The sequence below is a fragment of the Hemiscyllium ocellatum genome, unplaced genomic scaffold (genome assembly GCF_020745735.1).
Source record: "Hemiscyllium ocellatum isolate sHemOce1 unplaced genomic scaffold, sHemOce1.pat.X.cur. scaffold_958_pat_ctg1, whole genome shotgun sequence".
Taxonomy (NCBI): Eukaryota; Metazoa; Chordata; class Chondrichthyes; order Orectolobiformes; family Hemiscylliidae; genus Hemiscyllium; species Hemiscyllium ocellatum.
In genome coordinates, this window is record NW_026869327.1 from 1 (window position 1) to 22,960 (window position 22,960).

The 22,960-nt window shown below is 51.3% G+C and overlaps 12 non-coding genes across 12 annotated transcripts; all 12 read right to left on the minus strand.

Moving 5' to 3' along the window:
* Positions 1–316: 316 nt before the first annotated feature.
* LOC132814860 (U2 spliceosomal RNA) lies at positions 317–506 on the minus strand. The gene has a single exon (XR_009644546.1). It is a non-coding gene; the product is annotated as a U2 spliceosomal RNA (small nuclear RNA).
* A 1,788-nt stretch (positions 507–2,294) lies between these two features.
* LOC132814858 (U2 spliceosomal RNA) lies at positions 2,295–2,485 on the minus strand. The gene has a single exon (XR_009644544.1). It is a non-coding gene; the product is annotated as a U2 spliceosomal RNA (small nuclear RNA).
* A 1,787-nt stretch (positions 2,486–4,272) lies between these two features.
* LOC132814832 (U2 spliceosomal RNA) lies at positions 4,273–4,464 on the minus strand. Its single transcript, XR_009644519.1, has one exon. It is a non-coding gene; the product is annotated as a U2 spliceosomal RNA (small nuclear RNA).
* A 1,793-nt stretch (positions 4,465–6,257) lies between these two features.
* On the minus strand, positions 6,258–6,449 carry LOC132814869 (U2 spliceosomal RNA). The gene has a single exon (XR_009644555.1). It is a non-coding gene; the product is annotated as a U2 spliceosomal RNA (small nuclear RNA).
* Positions 6,450–8,239: 1,790 nt separating this feature from the next.
* On the minus strand, positions 8,240–8,431 carry LOC132814881 (U2 spliceosomal RNA). Its single transcript, XR_009644566.1, has one exon. It is a non-coding gene; the product is annotated as a U2 spliceosomal RNA (small nuclear RNA).
* A 1,795-nt stretch (positions 8,432–10,226) lies between these two features.
* LOC132814893 (U2 spliceosomal RNA) lies at positions 10,227–10,418 on the minus strand. Its single transcript, XR_009644577.1, has one exon. It is a non-coding gene; the product is annotated as a U2 spliceosomal RNA (small nuclear RNA).
* A 1,790-nt stretch (positions 10,419–12,208) lies between these two features.
* LOC132814857 (U2 spliceosomal RNA) lies at positions 12,209–12,402 on the minus strand. Its single transcript, XR_009644543.1, has one exon. It is a non-coding gene; the product is annotated as a U2 spliceosomal RNA (small nuclear RNA).
* A 1,804-nt stretch (positions 12,403–14,206) lies between these two features.
* LOC132814906 (U2 spliceosomal RNA) lies at positions 14,207–14,398 on the minus strand. The gene has a single exon (XR_009644589.1). It is a non-coding gene; the product is annotated as a U2 spliceosomal RNA (small nuclear RNA).
* A 1,786-nt stretch (positions 14,399–16,184) lies between these two features.
* LOC132814838 (U2 spliceosomal RNA) lies at positions 16,185–16,376 on the minus strand. Its single transcript, XR_009644525.1, has one exon. It is a non-coding gene; the product is annotated as a U2 spliceosomal RNA (small nuclear RNA).
* Positions 16,377–18,180: 1,804 nt separating this feature from the next.
* On the minus strand, positions 18,181–18,372 carry LOC132814850 (U2 spliceosomal RNA). Its single transcript, XR_009644536.1, has one exon. It is a non-coding gene; the product is annotated as a U2 spliceosomal RNA (small nuclear RNA).
* A 1,798-nt stretch (positions 18,373–20,170) lies between these two features.
* LOC132814861 (U2 spliceosomal RNA) lies at positions 20,171–20,362 on the minus strand. The gene has a single exon (XR_009644547.1). It is a non-coding gene; the product is annotated as a U2 spliceosomal RNA (small nuclear RNA).
* Positions 20,363–22,158: 1,796 nt separating this feature from the next.
* LOC132814862 (U2 spliceosomal RNA) lies at positions 22,159–22,350 on the minus strand. Its single transcript, XR_009644548.1, has one exon. It is a non-coding gene; the product is annotated as a U2 spliceosomal RNA (small nuclear RNA).
* Positions 22,351–22,960: the final 610 nt, after the last annotated feature.

Genomic DNA, 22,960 nt, shown 5'->3' on the forward strand with positions numbered 1-22,960 from the left:
ACCGCAGAACCCAAAACGGCAGACAAGGGCAAAATCCATTCATTCAAATTGGCAAGTTACCTTCCTGGCAGGCCCCTGGTTCCAGAATGTTCCCTGTAGCACTTTGGGGTTACCCCTGTCCTGGCTTTCAGCGTGCTGCACCCTTCATCAGGTAACTGCAGAGCAGGTTCATAAGACAGAAAACCCGTAACAAAAGACGATAGTTTCCTGCAACTGAAAAGACAAAGATGCAACAATCACTGACTGCCATCAACACGGCAAACTAGCAAAGGCAAGAGATTCACATTGCATTCACCTGCTTTTGAACTTGGTAAGCGTTGGGTGCACCATTCCTGAAACACTGCAATACCAGGCTGATACATGGAGAGGACAGAGCAAGCCCTTAAGCCATCTCCCTGCTCCAAAAATCCATTTAATACAAACACTCCCACCTTCGGGAGATATCAGCGATTAAACTGATAAGAACAGAAACTACACATATTCCAAGCCAAAAGCCGAGAAGCGATAGCACATTAATACTCCAACGGTGAGGTCATATTTGCCGACTATCCTTTCCATCAGTTTGATGAATTCAAAGTTCCTTTATTCCCTTACCGTCTACCTTCCTTCCAAGATATCCAACCAGACCGGAAGATCACTCTGCAGCAGTCGCTGTGCTTTCCCCGTGCTTTTCTGTCCATCTGTTACGTAGCCGCGTAGGTCGCGCTGACGACCAATCAGATGGCACGGGCCGGAGCCACCGCACGTCAGGTCGACTGCAGAGAGGTTTCTCCCGGTGATCGGGGACAGCGGCGGCGGCAGGGTCATTCATTCCCCCGGCATCTACAAGATTCACCAGAATTCCTCAGGCAGCACCTTGCAAACCCATGGCCAACGCAGCCTCGAAGGATGACGGCAGCAGATCCACGGGAACACCACCATTCGCAAGTTCTCCCCCCCCGCCGAGGCACTCGCTGTCCTGAATTGCAAATATGTCCTTGTTCCTCCGGTGTTACCGGGTCAAAATCGGGAATCCCCGCCCAAACAGCATCGCGGGGCTACCGACAGCACTTGGACTGCAGCGGTTCGAGAGAGCAGCTCACACCAGGCTGATCTCGGCATGGCGAGAAATGTTGGCCTTGACGGAAAGATCCTATTCATTGCCTCCCTTGTGTTGGTGTAGCTTGCCCATAAATGCCAATCATCGTTTCCCTCACGTACAGGATTCGCTCCTCGGCATTCCGCATCAATCCGAAAAGTTGCGAAAAGCGAATTACGTCCGTGCACCCTTTCTTTATCGTCCACTTTCAATATCCTCTCTACTTGTATCCGACTCTCTGTGGAGAATGGGAGGGAGCTGATCTCCCCGTGTAAACATGTCACGCTGCAAGCGCGCCTCATCACCACCAGCAGCTCGATTCGACATCTCCGTTCACATTGCTGCAGATCGCTGACAACATTATAATCCGACCCAGTTGACAAACTGACAACTGTTTCGCTACTTGCACCGCAAATGATGACAAATCGTTCCAAATCGTACGGGTGGCACAGTGGATCAGTGGTTAGTACGGCTGCCTGGTGGCACCAGGGAGCTGAAGCCAGTTCCAGCCTTGGGCGATCGTCTGCGTGAATAATCTTTACGTACAGACGTAGCTACTAAAGCAGGTCGCTTCCGTACAGTAGTTTGCGAAGAAACAAACAGAGATGGGGTTTCACTCTATTCAGGAAACAGACTAAAGACATTTCTTCCTTGTTCAAGAAAATATTAGGATAAATTTGTTGCCTCGGGGGGGGGGGGGAGGCGGGGGGTTGGGAAGGGGCTGTGGGGCTGATCTGATAGCCATTTGACATTGGCTGAGTCATGGGATCCCACAACCTGATTTGACTGTGTTAAAAATCCCACAACACCAGGTTTCAGCCCAACGGGGTTCTTTGAAATTACAGCAGTCACCCCACCCCCCGCCACCGCCGTACCATCGGTGGGATACGTTCCAAGAACGACCGCAGAAGCCCAAAACGGCAGACAAGGGCAAATCCATTCATTCAAATTGGCAAGTTACCTTCCTGGCAGGCCCTGGTTCCAGAATGTTCCTGTAGCACGTTGGGGTTACCCCTGTCCTGGCTTTCAGCGTGCTGCACCTTCATCAGGTAACTGCAGAGCAGGTTCATAAGACAGAAAACCCGTAACAAAAGACGATAGTTTCCTGCAACTGAAAAGACAATAGATGCAACAATCACTGACTGCCATCAACACGGCAAACTAGCAAAGGCAAGAGATTCACATTGCATTCACCTGCTTTTGAACTTGGGTAAGCGTTGGGTGCACCATTCCTGGAAACACTGCAATACCAGGCTGATACATGAGAGGACAGAGCAAGCCCTTAAGCCATCTCCCTGCTCCAAAAATCCATTTAATACAAACACTCCCACCTTCGGGAGATATCAGCGATTAAACTGATAAGAACAGAAACTACACATATTCCAAGCCAAAAGGCCGAGAAGCGATAGCACATTAATACTCCAACGGTGGAGGTCATATTTGCCGACTATCCTTTCCATCAGTTTGATGATATTCAAAGTTCCTTTATTCCCTTACCGTCTACCTTCCTTCCAAGATATCCAACCAGACCGGAAGATCACTCTGCAGCAGTCGCTGTGCTTTCCCCGTGTTTTTCTGTTACGTAGCCGCGTAGGTCGCGCTGACGACCAATCAGATGGCACGGGCCGGAGCCACCGCACGTCAGGTCGACTGCAGAGAGGTTTCTCCCGGTGATCGGGGACAGCGGCGGCGGCAGGGTCATTCATTCCCCCGGCATCTACAAGATTCACCAGAATTCCTCAGGCAGCACCTTGCAAACCCATGGCCAACGCAGCCTCGAAGGATGACGGCAGCAGATCCACGGGAACACCACCATTCGCAAGTTCTCCCCCCCGCCGAGGCACTCGCTGTCCTGAATTGCAAATATGTCCTTGTTCCTCCGGTGTTACCGGGTCAAAATCGGGAATCCCCGCCCAAACAGCATCGCGGGGCTACCGACAGCACTTGGACTGCAGCGGTTCGAGAGAGCAGCTCACCACCAGGCTGATCTCGGCATGGGCGAGAAATGTTGGCCTTGACGGAAAGATCCTATTCATTGCCTCCCCTTGTGTTGTGTAGCTTGCCCATAAATGCCAATCATCGTTTCCCTCACGTACAGGATTCGCTCCTCGGCATTCCGCATCAATCCGAAAAGTTGCGAAAAGCGAATTACGTCCGTGCACCCTTTCTTTATCGTCCACTTTCAATATCCTCTCTACTTGTATCCGACTCTCTGTGGAGAATGGGGAGGGAGCTGATCTCCCGTGTAAACATGTCACGCTGCAAGCGCGCCTCATCACCACCAGCAGCTCGATTCGACATCTCCGTTCACATTGCTGCAGATCGCTGACAACATTATAATCCGACCCAGGTGACAAACTGACAACTGTTTCGCTACTTGCACCGCAAATGATGACAAATCGTTCCAAATCGTACGGGTGGCACAGTGGATCAGTGGTTAGTACGGCTGCCTGGTGGCACCAGGGAGCTGAAGCCAGTTCCAGCCTTGGGCGATCGTCTGCGTGAATAATCTTTACGTACAGACGTAGCTACTAAAGCAGGTCGCTTCCGTACAGTAGTTTGCGAAGAAACAAACAGAGATGGGGGTTTCACTCTATTCAGGAAACAGACTAAAGACATTTCTTCCTTGTTCAAGAAAATATTAGGATAAATTTGTTGCCTCGGGGGTTGGGGGGGAGGCGGGGGGGTTGGGAAGGGGCTGTGGGGGCTGATCTGATAGCCATTTGACATTGGCTGAGTCATGGGATCCCACAACCTGATTTGACTGTGTTAAAAATCCCACAACACCAGGTTTCAGCCCAACGGGGTCTTTGAAATTACAGCAGTCACCCCACCCCCCGCCACCGCCGTACCATCGGTGGGATACGTTCCAAGAACGACCGCAGAAGCCCAAAACGGCAGACAAGGGCAAATCCATTCATTCAAATTGGCAAGTTACCTTCCTGGCAGGCCCCTGGTTCCAGAATGTTCCTGTAGCACGTTGGGGTTACCCCTGTCCTGGCTTTCAGCGTGCTGCACCTTCATCAGGTAACTGCAGAGCAGGTTCATAAGACAGAAAACCCGTAACAAAAGACGATAGTTTCCTGCAACTGAAAAGACAATAGATGCAACAATCACTGACTGCCATCAACACGGCAAACTAGCAAAGGCAAGAGATTCACATTGCATTCACCTGCTTTTGAACTTGGGTAAGCGTTGGGTGCACCATTCCTGGAAACACTGCAATACCAGGCTGATACATGGAGAGGACAGAGCAAGCCCTTAAGCCATCTCCCTGCTCCAAAAATCCATTTAATACAAACACTCCCACCTTCGGGAGATATCAGCGATTAAACTGATAAGAACAGAAACTACACATATTCCAAGCCAAAAGGCCGAGAAGCGATAGCACATTAATACTCCAACGGTGGAGTCATATTTGCCGACTATCCTTTCCATCAGTTTGATGATATTCAAAGTTCCTTTATTCCCTTACCGTCTACCTTCCTTCCAAGATATCCAACCAGACCGGAAGATCACTCTGCAGCAGTCGCTGTGCTTTCCCCGTGCTTTTCTGTCCATCTGTTACGTAGCCGCGTAGGTCGCGCTGACGACCAATCAGATGGCACGGGCCGGAGCCACCGCACGTCAGGTCGACTGCAGAGAGGTTTCTCTCCCGTGATCGGGACAGCGGCGGCGGCAGGGTCATTCATTCCCCGGCATCTACAAGATTCACCAGAATCCTCAGGCAGCACCTTGCAAACCCATGGCCAAACGCAGCCTCGAAGGATGACGGCAGCAGATCCACGGGAACACCACCATTCGCAAGTTCTCCCCCCCGCCGAGGCACTCGCTGTCCTGAATTGCAAATATGTCCTTGTTCCTCCGGTGTTACCGGGTCAAAATCGGGAATCCCCGCCCAAACAGCATCGCGGGGCTACCGACAGCACTTGGACTGCAGCGGTTCGAGAGAGCAGCTCACCACCAGGCTGATCTCGGCATGGCGAGAAATGTTGGCCTTGACGGAAAGATCCTATTCATTGCCTCCCCTTGTGTTGTGTAGCTTGCCCATAAATGCCAATCATCGTTTCCCTCACGTACAGGATTCGCTCCTCGGCATTCCGCATCAATCCGAAAAGTTGCGAAAAGCGAATTACGTCCGTGCACCCTTTCTTTATCGTCCACTTTCAATATCCTCTCTACTTGTATCCGACTCTCTGTGGAGAATGGGGAGGGAGCTGATCTCCCCCGTGTAAACATGTCACGCTGCAAGCGCGCCTCATCACCACCAGCAGCTCGATTCGACATCTCCGTTCACATTGCTGCAGATCGCTGACAACATTATAATCCGACCCAGTTGACAAACTGACAACTGTTTCGCTACTTGCACCGCAAATGATGACAAATCGTTCCAAATCGTACGGGTGGCACAGTGGATCAGTGGTTAGTACGGCTGCCTGGTGGCACCAGGGAGCTGAAGCCAGTTCCAGCCTTGGGCGATCGTCTGCGTGAATAATCTTTACGTACAGACGTAGCTACTAAAGCAGGTCGCTTCCGTACAGTAGTTTGCGAAGAAACAAACAGAGATGGGGGTTTCACTCTATTCAGGAAACAGACTAAAGACATTTCTTCCTTGTTCAAGAAAATATTAGGATAAATTTGTTGCCTCGGGGGTGGGGGGGGGGGCGGGGGGGTTGGGAAGGGGCTGTGGGGCTGATCTGATAGCCATTTGACATTGGCTGAGTCATGGGATCCCACAACCTGATTTGACTGTGTTAAAAATCCCACAACACCAGGTTTCAGCCCAACGGGGTTCTTTGAAATTACAGCAGTCACCCCCCCCCCCGCCACCGCCGTACCATCGGTGGGATACGTTCCAAGAACGACCGCAGAAGCCCAAAACGGCAGACAAGGGCAAATCCATTCATTCAAATTGGCAAGTTACCTTCCTGGCAGGCCCTGGTTCCAGAATGTTCCCTGTAGCACGTTGGGGTTACCCCTGTCCTGGCTTTCAGCGTGCTGCACCTTCATCAGGTAACTGCAGAGCAGGTTCATAAGACAGAAAACCCGTAACAAAAGACGATAGTTTCCTGCAACTGAAAAGACAATAGATGCAACAATCACTGACTGCCATCAACACGGCAAACTAGCAAAGGCAAGAGATTCACATTGCATTCACCTGCTTTGAACTTGGGTAAGCGTTGGGTGCACCATTCCTGGAAACACTGCAATACCAGGCTGATACATGGAGAGGACAGAGCAAGCCCTTAAGCCATCTCCCTGCTCCAAAAATCCATTTAATACAAACACTCCCACCTTCGGGAGATATCAGCGATTAAACTGATAAGAACAGAAACTACACATATTCCAAGCCAAAAGGCCGAGAAGCGATAGCACATTAATACTCCAACGGTGGAGGTCATATTTGCCGACTATCCTTTCCATCAGTTTGATGATATTCAAAGTTCCTTTATTCCCTTACCGTCTACCTTCCTTCCAAGATATCCAACCAGACCGGAAGATCACTCTGCAGCAGTCGCTGTGCTTTCCCCGTGCTTTTCTGTCCATCTGTTACGTAGCCGCGTAGGTCGCGCTGACGACCAATCAGATGGCACGGGCCGGAGCCACCGCACGTCAGGTCGACTGCAGAGAGGTTCTCCCGGTGATCGGGGACAGCGGCGGCGGCAGGGTCATTCATTCCCCCGGCATCTACAAGATTCACCAGAATTCCTCAGGCAGCACCTTGCAAACCCATGGCCAACGCAGCCTCGAAGGATGACGGCAGCAGATCCACGGGAACACCACCATTCGCAAGTTCTCCCCCGCCGAGGCACTCGCTGTCCTGAATTGCAAATATGTCCTTGTTCCTCCGGTGTTACCGGGTCAAAATCGGGAATCCCCGCCCAAACAGCATCGCGGGGCTACGACAGCACTTGGACTGCAGCGGTTCGAGAGAGCAGCTCACCACCAGGCTGATCTCGGCATGGGCGAGAAATGTTGGCCTTGACGGAAAGATCCTATTCATTGCCTCCCCTTGTGTTGGTGTAGCTTGCCATAAATGCCAATCATCGTTTCCCTCACGTACAGGATTCGCTCCTCGGCATTCCGCATCAATCCGAAAAGTTGCGAAAAGCGAATTACGTCCGTGCACCCCTTCTTTATCGTCCACTTTCAATATCCTCTCTACTTGTATCCGACTCTCTGTGGAGAATGGGGAGGGAGCTGATCTCCCCGTGTAAACATGTCACGCTGCAAGCGCGCCTCATCACCACCAGCAGCTCGATTCGACATCTCCGTTCACATTGCTGCAGATCGCTGACAACATTATAATCCGACCCAGTTGACAAACTGACAACTGTTTCGCTACTTGCACCGCAAATGATGACAAATCGTTCCAAATCGTACGGGTGGCACAGTGGATCAGTGGTTAGTACGGCTGCCTGGTGGCACCAGGGAGCTGAAGCCAGTTCCAGCCTTGGGCGATCGTCTGCGTGAATAATCTTTACGTACAGACGTAGCTACTAAAGCAGGTCGCTTCCGTACAGTAGTTTGCGAAGAAACAAACAGAGATGGGGTTTCACTCTATTCAGGAAACAGACTAAAGACATTTCTTCCTTGTTCAAGAAAATATTAGGATAAATTTGTTGCCTCGGGGTGGGGGGGGAGGCGGGGGGTTGGGAAGGGGCTGTGGGGGCTGATCTGATAGCCATTTGACATTGGCTGAGTCATGGGATCCCACAACCTGATTTGACTGTGTTAAAAATCCCACAACACCAGGTTTCAGCCCAACGGGGTTCTTTGAAATTACAGCAGTCACCCCACCCCCCGCCACCGCCGTACCATCGGTGGATACGTTCCAAGAACGACCGCAGAAGCCCAAAACGGCAGACAAGGGCAAATCCATTCATTCAAATTGGCAAGTTACCTTCCTGGCAGGCCCCTGGTTCCAGAATGTTCCCTGTAGCACGTTGGGGTTACCCCTGTCCTGGCTTTCAGCGTGCTGCACCTTCATCAGGTAACTGCAGAGCAGGTTCATAAGACAGAAAACCCGTAACAAAAGACGATAGTTTCCTGCAACTGAAAAGACAATAGATGCAACAATCACTGACTGCCATCAACACGGCAAACTAGCAAAGGCAAGAGATTCACATTGCATTCACCTGCTTTTGAACTTGGGTAAGCGTTGGGTGCACCATTCCTGGAAACACTGCAATACCAGGCTGATACATGGAGAGGACAGAGCAAGCCCTTAAGCCATCTCCCTGCTCCAAAAATCCATTTAATACAAACACTCCCACCTTCGGGAGATATCAGCGATTAAACTGATAAGAACAGAAACTACACATATTCCAAGCCAAAAGGCCGAGAAGCGATAGCACATTAATACTCCAACGGTGGAGGTCATATTTGCCGACTATCCTTTCCATCAGTTTGATGATATTCAAAGTTCCTTTATTCCCTTACCGTCTACCTTCCTTCCAAGATATCCAACCAGACCGGAAGATCACTCTGCAGCAGTCGCTGTGCTTTCCCCGTGCTTTTCTGTCCATCTGTTACGTAGCCGCGTAGGTCGCGCTGACGACCAATCAGATGGCACGGGCCGGAGCCACCGCACGTCAGGTCGACTGCAGAGAGGTTTCTCCGGTGATCGGGGACAGCGGCGGCGGCAGGGTCATTCATTCCCCCGGCATCTACAAGATTCACCAGAATTCCTCAGGCAGCACCTTGCAAACCCATGGCCAACGCAGCCTCGAAGGATGACGGCAGCAGATCCACGGGAACACCACCATTCGCAAGTTCTCCCCCCCGCCGAGGCACTCGCTGTCCTGAATTGCAAATATGTCCTTGTTCCTCCGGTGTTACCGGGTCAAAATCGGGAATCCCCGCCCAAACAGCATCGCGGGGCTACCGACAGCACTTGGACTGCAGCGGTTCGAGAGAGCAGCTCACCACCAGGCTGATCTCGGCATGGGCGAGAAATGTTGGCCTTGACGGAAAGATCCTATTCATTGCCTCCCCTTGTGTTGGTGTAGCTTGCCATAAATGCCAATCATCGTTTCCCTCACGTACAGGATTCGCTCCTCGGCATTCCGCATCAATCCGAAAAGTTGCGAAAAGCGAATTACGTCCGTGCACCCTTTCTTTATCGTCCACTTTCAATATCCTCTCTACTTGTATCCGACTCTCTGTGGAGAATGGGGAGGGAGCTGATCTCCCCGTGTAAACATGTCACGCTGCAAGCGCGCCTCATCACCACCAGCAGCTCGATTCGACATCTCCGTTCACATTGCTGCAGATCGCTGACAACATTATAATCCGACCCAGTTGACAAACTGACAACTGTTTCGCTACTTGCACCGCAAATGATGACAAATCGTTCCAAATCGTACGGGTGGCACAGTGGATCAGTGGTTAGTACGGCTGCCTGGTGGCACCAGGGAGCTGAAGCCAGTTCCAGCCTTGGGCGATCGTCTGCGTGAATAATCTTTACGTACAGACGTAGCTACTAAAGCAGGTCGCTTCCGTACAGTAGTTTGCGAAGAAACAAACAGAGATGGGTTTCACTCTATTCAGGAAACAGACTAAAGACATTTCTTCCTTGTTCAAGAAAATATTAGGATAAATTTGTTGCCTCGGGGTGGGGGGGGGAGGGGCGGGGGGTTGGGAAGGGGCTGTGGGGCTGATCTGATAGCCATTTGACATTGGCTGAGTCATGGGATCCCACAACCTGATTTGACTGTGTTAAAAATCCCACAACACCAGGTTCAGCCCAACGGGGTTCTTTGAAATTACAGCAGTCACCCCACCCCCCGCCACCGCCGTACCATCGGTGGGATACGTTCCAAGAACGACCGCAGAAGCCCAAAACGGCAGACAAGGGCAAATCCATTCATTCAAATTGGCAAGTTACCTTCCTGGCAGGCCCCTGGTCCAGAATGTTCCCTGTAGCACGTTGGGGTTACCCCTGTCCTGGCTTTCAGCGTGCTGCACCTTCATCAGGTAACTGCAGAGCAGGTTCATAAGACAGAAAAACCCGTAACAAAAGACGATAGTTTTCCTGCAACTGAAAAGACAATAGATGCAACAATCACTGACTGCCATCAACACGGCAAACTAGCAAAGGCAAGAGATTCACATTGCATTCACCTGCTTTTGAACTTGGGTAAGCGTTGGGTGCACCATTCCTGGAAACACTGCAATACCAGGCTGATACATGGAGAGGACAGAGCAAGCCCTTAAGCCATCTCCCTGCTCCAAAAATCCATTTAATACAAACACTCCCACCTTCGGGAGATATCAGCGATTAAACTGATAAGAACAGAAACTACACATATTCCAAGCCAAAAGGCCGAGAAGCGATAGCACATTAATACTCCAACGGTGAGGTCATATTTGCCGACTATCCTTTCCATCAGTTTGATGATATTCAAAGTTCCTTTATTCCCTTACCGTCTACCTTCCTTCCAAGATATCCAACCAGACCGGAAGATCACTCTGCAGCAGTCGCTGTGCTTCCCCCGTGCTTTTCTGTCCATCTGTACGTAGCCGCGTAGGTCGCGCTGACGACCAATCAGATGGCACGGGCCGGAGCCACCGCACGTCAGGTCGACTGCAGAGAGGTTTTCTCCCGGTGATCGGGGACAGCGGCGGCGGCAGGGTCATTCATTCCCCCGGCATCTACAAGATTCACCAGAATTCCTCAGGCAGCACCTTGCAAAACCCATGGCCAACGCAGCCTCGAAGGATGACGGCAGCAGATCCACGGGAACACCACCATTCGCAAGTTCTCCCCCCGCCGAGGCACTCGCTGTCCTGAATTGCAAATATGTCCTTGTTCCTCCGGTGTTACCGGGTCAAAATCGGGAATCCCCGCCCAAACAGCATCGCGGGGCTACCGACAGCACTTGGACTGCAGCGGTTCGAGAGAGCAGCTCACCACCAGGCTGATCTCGGCATGGGCGAGAAATGTTGGCCTTGACGGAAAGATCCTATTCATTGCCTCCCCTTGTGTTGGTGTAGCTTGCCCATAAATGCCAATCATCGTTTCCCTCACGTACAGGATTCGCTCCTCGGCATTCCGCATCAATCCGAAAAGTTGCGAAAAGCGAATTACGTCCGTGCACCCTTTCTTTATCGTCCACTTTCAATATCCTCTCTACTTGTATCCGACTCTCTGTGAGAATGGGGAGGGAGCTGATCTCCCCGTGTAAACATGTCACGCTGCAAGCGCGCCTCATCACCACCAGCAGCTCGATTCGACATCTCCGTTCACATTGCTGCAGATCGCTGACAACATTATAATCCGACCCAGTTGACAAACTGACAACTGTTTCGCTACTTGCACCGCAAATGATGACAAATCGTTCCAAATCGTACGGGTGGCACAGTGGATCAGTGGTTAGTACGGCTGCCTGGTGGCACCAGGGAGCTGAAGCCAGTTCCAGCCTTGGGCGATCGTCTGCGTGAATAATCTTTACGTACAGACGTAGCTACTAAAGCAGGTCGCTTCCGTACAGTAGTTTGCGAAGAAACAAAACAGAGATGGGGTTTCACTCTATTCAGGAAACAGACTAAAGACATTTCTTCCTTGTTCAAGAAAATATTAGGATAAATTTGTTGCCTCGGGGGGGGGGGGGGGGGCGGGGGGGGGGAGGGGCTGTGGGGGCTGATCTGATAGCCATTTGACATTGCTGAGTCATGGGATCCCACACCTGATTTGACTGTGTTAAAAATCCCACAACACCAGGTTTCAGCCCAACGGGGTCTTTGAAATTACAGCAGTCACCCCACCCCCGCCACCGCCGTACCATCGGTGGGATACGTTCCAAGAACGACCGCAGAAGCCCAAAACGGCAGACAAGGGCAAATCCATTCATTCAAATTGGCAAGTTACCTTCCTGGCAGGCCCCTGGTTCCAGAATGTTCCCTGTAGCACGTTGGGGTTACCCCTGTCCTGGCTTTCAGCGTGCTGCACCTTCATCAGGTAACTGCAGAGCAGGTTCATAAGACAGAAAACCCGTAACAAAAGACGATAGTTTCCTGCAACTGAAAAGACAATAGATGCAACAATCACTGACTGCCATCAACACGGCAAACTAGCAAAGGCAAGAGATTCACATTGCATTCACCTGCTTTTGAACTTGGGTAAGCGTTGGGTGCACCATTCCTGGAAACACTGCAATACCAGGCTGATACATGGAGAGGACAGAGCAAGCCCTTAAGCCATCTCCCTGCTCCAAAAATCCATTTAATACAAACACTCCCCACCTTCGGGAGATATCAGCGATTAAAACTGATAAGAACAGAAACTACACATATTCCAAGCCAAAAGGCCGAGAAGCGATAGCACATTAATACTCCAACGGTGGAGGTCATATTGCCGACTATCCTTTCCATCAGTTTGATGATATTCAAAGTTCCTTTATTCCTTACCGTCTACCTTCCTTCCAAGATATCCAACCAGACCGGAAGATCACTCTGCAGCAGTCGCTGTGCTTTCCCCGTGTTTTTCTGTTACGTAGCCCGCGTAGGTCGCGCTGACGACCAATCAGATGGCACGGGCCGGAGCCACCGCACCACGACGTCAGGTCGACTGCAGAGAGGTTTCTCCCGGTGATCGGGACAGCGGCGGCGGCAGGGTCATTCATTCCCCCGGCATCATCATTCCCCCGCATCTACAAGATTCACCAGAATTCCTCAGGCAGCACCTTGCAAACCCATGGCCAACGCAGCCTCGAAGGATGACGGCAGCAGATCCACGGGAACACCACCATTCGCAAGTTCTCCCCCCGCCGAGGCACTCGCTGTCCTGAATTGCAAATATGTCCTTGTTCCTCCGGTGTTACCGGTCAAAATCGGAATCCCCGCCCAAACAGCATCGCGGGGCTACCGACAGCACTTGGACTGCAGCGGTTCGAGAGAGCAGCTCACCACCAGGCTGATCTCGGCATGGGCGAGAAATGTTGGCCTTGACGGAAAGATCCTATTCATTGCCTCCCCTTGTGTTGGTGTAGCTTGCCCATAAATGCCAATCATCGTTTCCCTCACGTACAGGATTCGCTCCTCGGCATTCCGCATCAATCCGAAAAGTTGCGAAAAGCGAATTACGTCCGTGCACCCTTTCTTTATCGTCCACTTTCAATATCCTCTCTACTTGTATCCGACTCTCTGTGGAGAATGGGGAGGGAGCTGATCTCCCCGTGTAAACATGTCACGCTGCAAGCGCGCCTCATCACCACCAGCAGCTCGATTCGACATCTCCGTTCACATTGCTGCAGATCGCTGACAACATTATAATCCGACCCAGTTGACAAACTGACAACTGTTTCGCTACTTGCACCCGCAAATGATGACAAATCGTTCCAAATCGTACGGGTGGCACAGTGGATCAGTGGTTAGTACGGCTGCCTGGTGGCACCAGGGAGCTGAAGCCAGTTCCAGCCTTGGCGATCGTCTGCGTGAATAATCTTTACGTACAGACGTAGCTACTAAAGCAGGTCGCTTCCGTACAGTAGTTTGCGAAGAAACAAACAGAGATGGGGTTTCACTCTATTCAGGAAACAGACTAAAGACATTTCTTCCTTGTTCAAGAAAATATTAGGATAAATTTGTTGCCTCGGGGTGGGGGGGGAGGCGGGGGGGTTGGGAAGGGGCTGTGGGGCTGATCTGATAGCCATTTGACATTGGCTGAGTCATGGGATCCCACAACCTGATTTGACTGTGTTAAAAATCCCACAACACCAGGGTTCAGCCCAACGGGTTCTTTGAAATTACAGCAGTCACCCCACCCCCCGCCACCGCCGTACCATCGGTGGGATACGTTCCAAGAACGACCGCAGAAGCCCAAAACGGCAGACAAGGGCAAATCCATTCATTCAAATTGGCAAGTTACCTTCCTGGCAGGCCCCTGGTTCCAGAATGTTCCCTGTAGCACGTTGGGGTTACCCCTGTCCTGGCTTTCAGCGTGCTGCACCTTCATCAGGTAACTGCAGAGCAGGTTCATAAGACAGAAAACCCGTAACAAAAGACGATAGTTTCCTGCAACTGAAAAGACAATAGATGCAACAATCACTGACTGCCATCAACACGGCAAACTAGCAAAGGCAAGAGATTCACATTGCATTCACCTGCTTTTGAACTTGGGTAAGCGTTGGGTGCACCATTCCTGGAAACACTGCAATACCAGGCTGATACATGGAGAGGACAGAGCAAGCCCTTAAGCCATCTCCCTGCTCCAAAAATCCATTTAATACAAACACTCCCACCTTCGGGAGATATCAGCGATTAAACTGATAAGAACAGAAACTACACATATTCCAAGCCAAAAGGCCGAGAAGCGATAGCACATTAATACTCCAACGGTGGAGGTCATATTTGCCGACTATCCTTTCCATCAGTTTGATGATATTCAAAGTTCCTTTATTCCCTTACCGTCTACCTTCCTTCCAAGATATCCAACCAGACCGGAAGATCACTCTGCAGCAGTCGCTGTGCTTTCCCGTGCTTTTCTGTCCATCTGTTACGTAGCCGCGTAGGTCGCGCTGACGACCAATCAGATGGCACGGGCCGGAGCCACCGCACGTCAGGTCGACTGCAGAGAGGTTCTCTCCGGTGATCGGGGACAGCGGCGGCGGCAGGGTCATTCATTCCCCCGGCATCTACAAGATTCACCAGAATTCCTCAGGCAGCACCTTGCAAACCCATGGCCAACGCAGCCTCGAAGGATGACGGCAGCAGATCCACGGGAACACCACCATTCGCAAGTTCTCCCCCCCGCCGAGGCACTCGCTGTCCTGAATTGCAAATATGTCCTTGTTCCTCCGGTGTTACCGGTCAAAATCGGGAATCCCCGCCCAAACAGCATCGCGGGGCTACCGACAGCACTTGGACTGCAGCGGTTCGAGAGAGCAGCTCACCACCAGGCTGATCTCGGCATGGGCGAGAAATGTTGGCCTTGACGGAAAGATCCTATTCATTGCCTCCCCTTGTGTTGGTGTAGCTTGCCCATAAATGCCAATCATCGTTTCCCTCACGTACAGGATTCGCTCCTCGGCATTCCGCATCAATCCGAAAAGTTGCGAAAAGCGAATTACGTCCGTGCACCCTTTCTTTATCGTCCACTTTCAATATCCTCTCTACTTGTATCCGACTCTCTGTGGAGAATGGGGAGGGAGCTGATCTCCCCGTGTAAACATGTCACGCTGCAAGCGCGCCTCATCACCACCAGCAGCTCGATTCGACATCTCCGTTCACATTGCTGCAGATCGCTGACAACATTATAATCCGACCCAGTTGACAAACTGACAACTGTTTCGCTACTTGCACCGCAAATGATGACAAATCGTTCCAAATCGTACGGGTGGCACAGTGGATCAGTGTTTAGTACGGCTGCCTGGTGGCACCAGGGAGCTGAAGCCAGTTCCAGCCTTGGGCGATCGTCTGCGTGAATAATCTTTACGTACAGACGTAGCTACTAAAGCAGGTCGCTTCCGTACAGTAGTTTGCGAAGAAACAAACAGAGATGGGGGTTTCACTCTATTCAGGAAACAGACTAAAGACATTTCTTCCTTGTTCAAGAAAATATTAGGATAAATTTGTTGCCTTGGGGGGGGAGGCGGGGTTTGGAAGGGGCTGTGGGGCTGATCTGATAGCCATTTGACATTGGCTGAGTCATGGGATCCCACAACCTGATTTGACTGTGTTAAAAATCCCACAACACCAGGTTTCAGCCCAACGGGTTCTTTGAAATTACAGCAGTCACCCCACCCCCCGCCACCGCCGTACCATCGGTGGGATACGTTCCAAGAACGACCGCAGAAGCCCAAAACGGCAGACAAGGGCAAATCCATTCATTCAAATTGGCAAGTTACCTTCCTGGCAGGCCCCTGGTTCCAGAATGTTCCCTGTAGCACGTTGGGGTTACCCCTGTCCTGGCTTTCAGCGTGCTGCACCTTCATCAGGTAACTGCAGAGCAGGTTCATAAGACAGAAAACCCGTAACAAAAGACGATAGTTTCCTGCAACTGAAAAGACAATAGATGCAACAATCACTGACTGCCATCAACACGGCAAACTAGCAAAGGCAAGAGATTCACATTGCATTCACCTGCTTTTGAACTTGGGTAAGCGTTGGGTGCACCATTCCTGGAAACACTGCAATACCAGGCTGATACATGGAGAGGACAGAGCAAGCCCTTAAGCCATCTCCCTGCTCCAAAAATCCATTTAATACAAACACTCCCACCTTCGGGAGATATCAGCGATTAAACTGATAAGAACAGAAACTACACATATTCCAAGCCAAAAGGCCGAGAAGCGATAGCACATTAATACTCCAACGGTGGAGGTCATATTTGCCGACTATCCTTTCCATCAGTTTGATGATATTCAAAGTTCCTTTATTCCCTTACCGTCTACCTTCCTTCCAAGATATCCAACCAGACCGGAAGATCACTCTGCAGCAGTCGCTGTGCTTTCCCCGTGCTTTTCTGTCCATCTGTTACGTAGCCGCGTAGGTCGCGCTGACGACCAATCAGATGGCACGGGCCGGAGCCACCGCACGTCAGGTCGACTGCAGAGAGGTTTCTCCCGGTGATCGGGGACAGCGGCGGCGGCAGGTCATTCATTCAGGTCATTCATTCCCCGGCATCTACAAGATTCACCAGAATTCCTCAGGCAGCACCTTGCAAACCCATGGCCAACGCAGCCTCGAAGGATGACGGCAGCAGATCCACGGGAACACCACCATTCGCAAGTTCTCCCCCCGCCGAGGCACTCGCTGTCCTGAATTGCAAATATGTCCTTGTTCCTCCGGTGTTACCGGGTCAAAATCGGGAATCCCCGCCCAAACAGCATCGCGGGGCTACCGACAGCACTTGGACTGCAGCGGTTCGAGAGAGCAGCTCACCACCAGGCTGATCTCGGCATGGGCGAGAAATGTTGGCCTTGACGGAAAGATCCTATTCATTGCCTCCCCTTGTGTTGGTGTAGCTTGCCCATAAATGCCAATCATCGTTTCCCTCACGTACAGGATTCGCTCCTCGGCATTCCGCATCAATCCGAAAAGTTGCGAAAAGCGAATTACGTCCGTGCACCCTTTCTTTATCGTCCACTTTCAATATCCTCTCTACTTGTATCCGACTCTCTGTGGAGAATGGGGAGGGAGCTGATCTCCCCGTGTAAACATGTCACGCTGCAAGCGCGCCTCATCACCACCAGCAGCTCGATTCGACATCTCCGTTCACATTGCTGCAGATCGCTGACAACATTATAATCCGACCCAGTTGACAAACTGACAACTGTTTCGCTACTTGCACCGCAAATGATGACAAATCGTTCCAAATCGTACGGGTGGCACAGTGGATCAGTGGTTAGTACGGCTGCCTGGTGGCACCAGGGAGCTGAAGCCAGTTCCAGCCTTGGGCGATCGTCTGCGTGAATAATCTTTACGTACAGACGTAGCTACTAAAGCAGGTCGCTTCCGTACAGTAGTTTGCGAAGAAACAAACAGAGATGGGGTTTCACTCTATTCAGGAAACAGACTAAAGACATTTCTTTCTTGTTCAAGAAAATATTAGGATAAATTTGTTGCCTCGGGGTGGGGGGAGGGCGGGGGTTGGGAAGGGGCTGTGGGGGCTGATCTGATAGCCATTTGACATTGGCTGAGTCATGGGATCCCACAACCTGATTTGACTGTGTTAAAAATCCCACAACACCAGGTTTCAGCCCAACGGGGTTCTTTGAAATTACAGCAGTCACCCCACCCCCCGCCACCGCCGTACCATCGGTGGGATACGTTCCAAGAACGACCGCAGAAGCCCAAAACGGCAGACAAGGGCAAATCCATTCATTCAAATTGGCAAGTTACCTTCCTGGCAGGCCCCTGGTTCCAGAATGTTCCCTGTAGCACGTTGGGGTTACCCCTGTCCTGGCTTTCAGCGTGCTGCACCTTCATCAGGTAACTGCAGAGCAGGTTCATAAGACAGAAAACCCGTAACAAAAGACGATAGTTTCCTGCAACTGAAAAGACAATAGATGCAACAATCACTGACTGCCATCAACACGGCAAACTAGCAAAGGCAAGAGATTCACATTGCATTCACCTGCTTTTGAACTTGGGTAAGCGTTGGGTGCACCATTCCTGGAAACACTGCAATACCAGGCTGATACATGGAGAGGACAGAGCAAGCCCTTAAGCCATCTCCCTGCTCCAAAAATCCATTTAATACAAACACTCCCACCTTCGGGAGATATCAGCGATTAAACTGATAAGAACAGAAACTACACATATTCCAAGCCAAAAGGCCGAGAAGCGATAGCACATTAATACTCCAACGGTGGAGGTCATATTTGCCGACTATCCTTTCCATCAGTTTGATGATATTCAAAGTTCCTTTATTCCCTTACCGTCTACCTTCCTTCCAAGATATCCAACCAGACCGGAAGATCACTCTGCAGCAGTCGCTGTGCTTTCCCCGTGCTTTTCTGTCCATCTGTTACGTAGCCGCGTAGGTCGCGCTGACGACCAATCAGATGGCACGGGCCGGAGCCACCGCACGTCAGGTCGACTGCAGAGAGGTTTCTCCCGGTGATCGGGGACAGCGGCGGCGGCAGGGTCATTCATTCCCCCGGCATCTACAAGATTCACCAGAATTCCTCAGGCAGCACCTTGCAAACCCATGGCCAACGCAGCCTCGAAGGATGACGGCAGCAGATCCACGGGAACACCACCATTCGCAAGTTCTCCCCCCCGCCGAGGCACTCGCTGTCCTGAATTGCAAATATGTCCTTGTTCCTCCGGTGTTACCGGGGTCAAAATCGGGAATCCCCGCCCAAACAGCATCGCGGGGCTACCGACAGCACTTGGACTGCAGCGGTTCGAGAGAGCAGCTCACCACCAGGCTGATCTCGGCCTGGGCGAGAAATGTTGGCCTTGACGGAAAGATCCTATTCATTGCCTCCCCTTGTGTTGGTGTAGCTTGCCCATAAATGCCAATCATCGTTTCCCTCACGTACAGGATTCGCTCCTCGGCATTCCGCATCAATCCGAAAAGTTGCGAAAAGCGAATTACGTCCGTGCACCCTTTCTTTATCGTCCACTTTCAATATCCTCTCTACTTGTATCCGACTCTCTGTGGAGAATGGGGAGGGAGCTGATCTCCCCGTGTAAACATGTCACGCTGCAAGCGCGCCTCATCACCACCAGCAGCTCGATTCGACATCTCCGTTCACATTGCTGCAGATCGCTGACAACATTATAATCCGACCCAGTTGACAAACTGACAACTGTTTCGCTACTTGCACCGCAAATGATGACAAATCGTTCCAAATCGTACGGGTGGCACAGTGGATCAGTGGTTAGTACGGCTGCCTGGTGGCACCAGGGAGCTGAAGCCAGTTCCAGCCTTGGGCGATCGTCTGCGTGAATAATCTTTACGTACAGACGTAGCTACTAAAGCAGGTCGCTTCCGTACAGTAGTTTGCGAAGAAACAAACAGAGATGGGGGTTTCACTCTATTCAGGAAACAGACTAAAGACATTTCTTCCTTGTTCAAGAAAATATTAGGATAAATTTGTTGCCTCGGGGTGGGGGGGGAGGCGGGGGGTTGGGAAGGGGCTGTGGGGGCTGATCTGATAGCCATTTGACATTGGCTGAGTCATGGGATCCCACAACCTGATTTGACTGTGTTAAAAATCCCACAACACCAGGTTTCAGCCCAACGGGGTTCTTTGAAATTACAGCAGTCACCCCACCCCCCGCCACCGCCGTACCATCGGTGGGATACGTTCCAAGAACGACCGCAGAAGCCCAAAACGGCAGACAAGGGCAAATCCATTCATTCAAATTGGCAAGTTACCTTCCTGGCAGGCCCCTGGTTCCAGAATGTTCCCTGTAGCACGTTGGGGTTACCCCTGTCCTGGCTTTCAGCGTGCTGCACCTTCATCAGGTAACTGCAGAGCAGGTTCATAAGACAGAAAACCCGTAACAAAAGACGATAGTTTCCTGCAACTGAAAAGACAATAGATGCAACAATCACTGACTGCCATCAACACGGCAAACTAGCAAAGGCAAGAGATTCACATTGCATTCACCTGCTTTTGAACTTGGGTAAGCGTTGGGTGCACCATTCCTGGAAACACTGCAATACCAGGCTGATACATGGAGAGGACAGAGCAAGCCCTTAAGCCATCTCCCTGCTCCAAAAATCCATTTAATACAAACACTCCCACCTTCGGGAGATATCAGCGATTAAACTGATAAGAACAGAAACTACACATATTCCAAGCCAAAAGGCCGAGAAGCGATAGCACATTAATACTCCAACGGTGGAGGTCATATTTGCCGACTATCCTTTCCATCAGTTTGATGATATTCAAAGTTCCTTTATTCCCTTACCGTCTACCTTCCTTCCAAGATATCCAACCAGACCGGAAGATCACTCTGCAGCAGTCGCTGTGCTTTCCCCGTGCTTTTCTGTCCATCTGTTACGTAGCCGCGTAGGTCGCGCTGACGACCAATCAGATGGCACGGGCCGGAGCCACCGCACGTCAGGTCGACTGCAGAGAGGTTTCTCCCGGTGATCGTGGACAGCGGCGGCGGCAGGGTCATTCATTCCCCCGGCATCTACAAGATTCACCAGAATTCCTCAGGCAGCACCTTGCAAACCCATGGCCAACGCAGCCTCGAAGGATGACGGCAGCAGATCCACTGGAACACCACCATTCGCAAGTTCTCCCCCCCGCCGAGGCACTCGCTGTCCTGAATTGCAAATATGTCCTTGTTCCTCCGGTGTTACCGGGTCAAAATCGGGAATCCCCGCCCAAACAGCATCGCGGGGCTACCGACAGCACTTGGACTGCAGCGGTTCGAGAGAGCAGCTCACCACCAGGCTGATCTCGGCATGGGCGAGAAATGTTGGCCTTGACGGAAAGATCCTATTCATTGCCTCCCCTTGTGTTGGTGTAGCTTGCCCATAAATGCCAATCATCGTTTCCCTCACGTACAGGATTCGCTCCTCGGCATTCCGCATCAATCCGAAAAGTTGCGAAAAGCGAATTACGTCCGTGCACCCTTTCTTTATCGTCCACTTTCAATATCCTCTCTACTTGTATCCGACTCTCTGTGGAGAATGGGGAGGGAGCTGATCTCCCCGTGTAAACATGTCACGCTGCAAGCGCGCCTCATCACCACCAGCAGCTCGATTCGACATCTCCGTTCACATTGCTGCAGATCGCTGACAACATTATAATCCGACCCAGTTGACAAACTGACAACTGTTTCGCTACTTGCACCGCAAATGATGACAAATCGTTCCAAATCGTACGGGTGGCACAGTGGATCAGTGGTTAGTACGGCTGCCTGGTGGCACCAGGGAGCTGAAGCCAGTTCCAGCCTTGGGCGATCGTCTGCGTGAATAATCTTTACGTACAGACGTAGCTACTAAAGCAGGTCGCTTCCGTACAGTAGTTTGCGAAGAAACAAACAGAGATGGGGGTTTCACTCTATTCAGGAAACAGACTAAAGACATTTCTTCCTTGTTCAAGAAAATATTAGGATAAATTTGTTGCCTCGGGGTGGGGGGGGAGGCGGGGGGTTGGGAAGGGGCTGTGGGGCTGATCTGATAGCCATTTGACATTGGCTGAGTCATGGGATCCCACAACCTGATTTGACTGTGTTAAAAATCCCACAACACCAGGTTTCAGCCCAACGGGGTTCTTTGAAATTACAGCAGTCACCCCACCCCCCGCCACCGCCGTACCATCGGTGGGATACGTTCCAAGAACGACCGCAGAAGCCCAAAACGGCAGACAAGGGCAAATCCATTCATTCAAATTGGCAAGTTACCTTCCTGGCAGGCCCCTGGTTCCAGAATGTTCCCTGTAGCACGTTGGGGTTACCCCTGTCCTGGCTTTCAGCGTGCTGCACCTTCATCAGGTAACTGCAGAGCAGGTTCATAAGACAGAAAACCCGTAACAAAAGACGATAGTTTCCTGCAACTGAAAAGACAATAGATGCAACAATCACTGACTGCCATCAACACGGCAAACTAGCAAAGGCAAGAGATTCACATTGCATTCACCTGCTTTTGAACTTGGGTAAGCGTTGGGTGCACCATTCCTGGAAACACTGCAATACCAGGCTGATACATGGAGAGGACAGAGCAAGCCCTTAAGCCATCTCCCTGCTCCAAAAATCCATTTAATACAAACACTCCCACCTTCGGGAGATATCAGCGATTAAACTGATAAGAACAGAAACTACACATATTCCAAGCCAAAAGGCCGAGAAGCGATAGCACATTAATACTCCAACGGTGGAGGTCATATTTGCCGACTATCCTTTCCATCAGTTTGATGATATTCAAAGTTCCTTTATTCCCTTACCGTCTACCTTCCTTCCAAGATATCCAACCAGACCGGAAGATCACTCTGCAGCAGTCGCTGTGCTTTCCCCGTGCTTTTCTGTCCATCTGTTACGTAGCCGCGTAGGTCGCGCTGACGACCAATCAGATGGCACGGGCCGGAGCCACCGCACGTCAGGTCGACTGCAGAGAGGTTTCTCCCGGTGATCGGGGACAGCGGCGGCGGCAGGGTCATTCATTCCCCCGGCATCTACAAGATTCACCAGAATTCCTCAGGCAGCACCTTGCAAACCCATGGCCAACGCAGCCTCGAAGGATGACGGCAGCAGATCCACGGGAACACCACCATTCGCAAGTTCTCCCCCCCGCCGAGGCACTCGCTGTCCTGAATTGCAAATATGTCCTTGTTCCTCCGGTGTTACCGGGTCAAAATCGGGAATCCCCGCCCAAACAGCATCGCGGGGCTACCGACAGCACTTGGACTGCAGCGGTTCGAGAGAGCAGCTCACCACCAGGCTGATCTCGGCATGGGCGAGAAATGT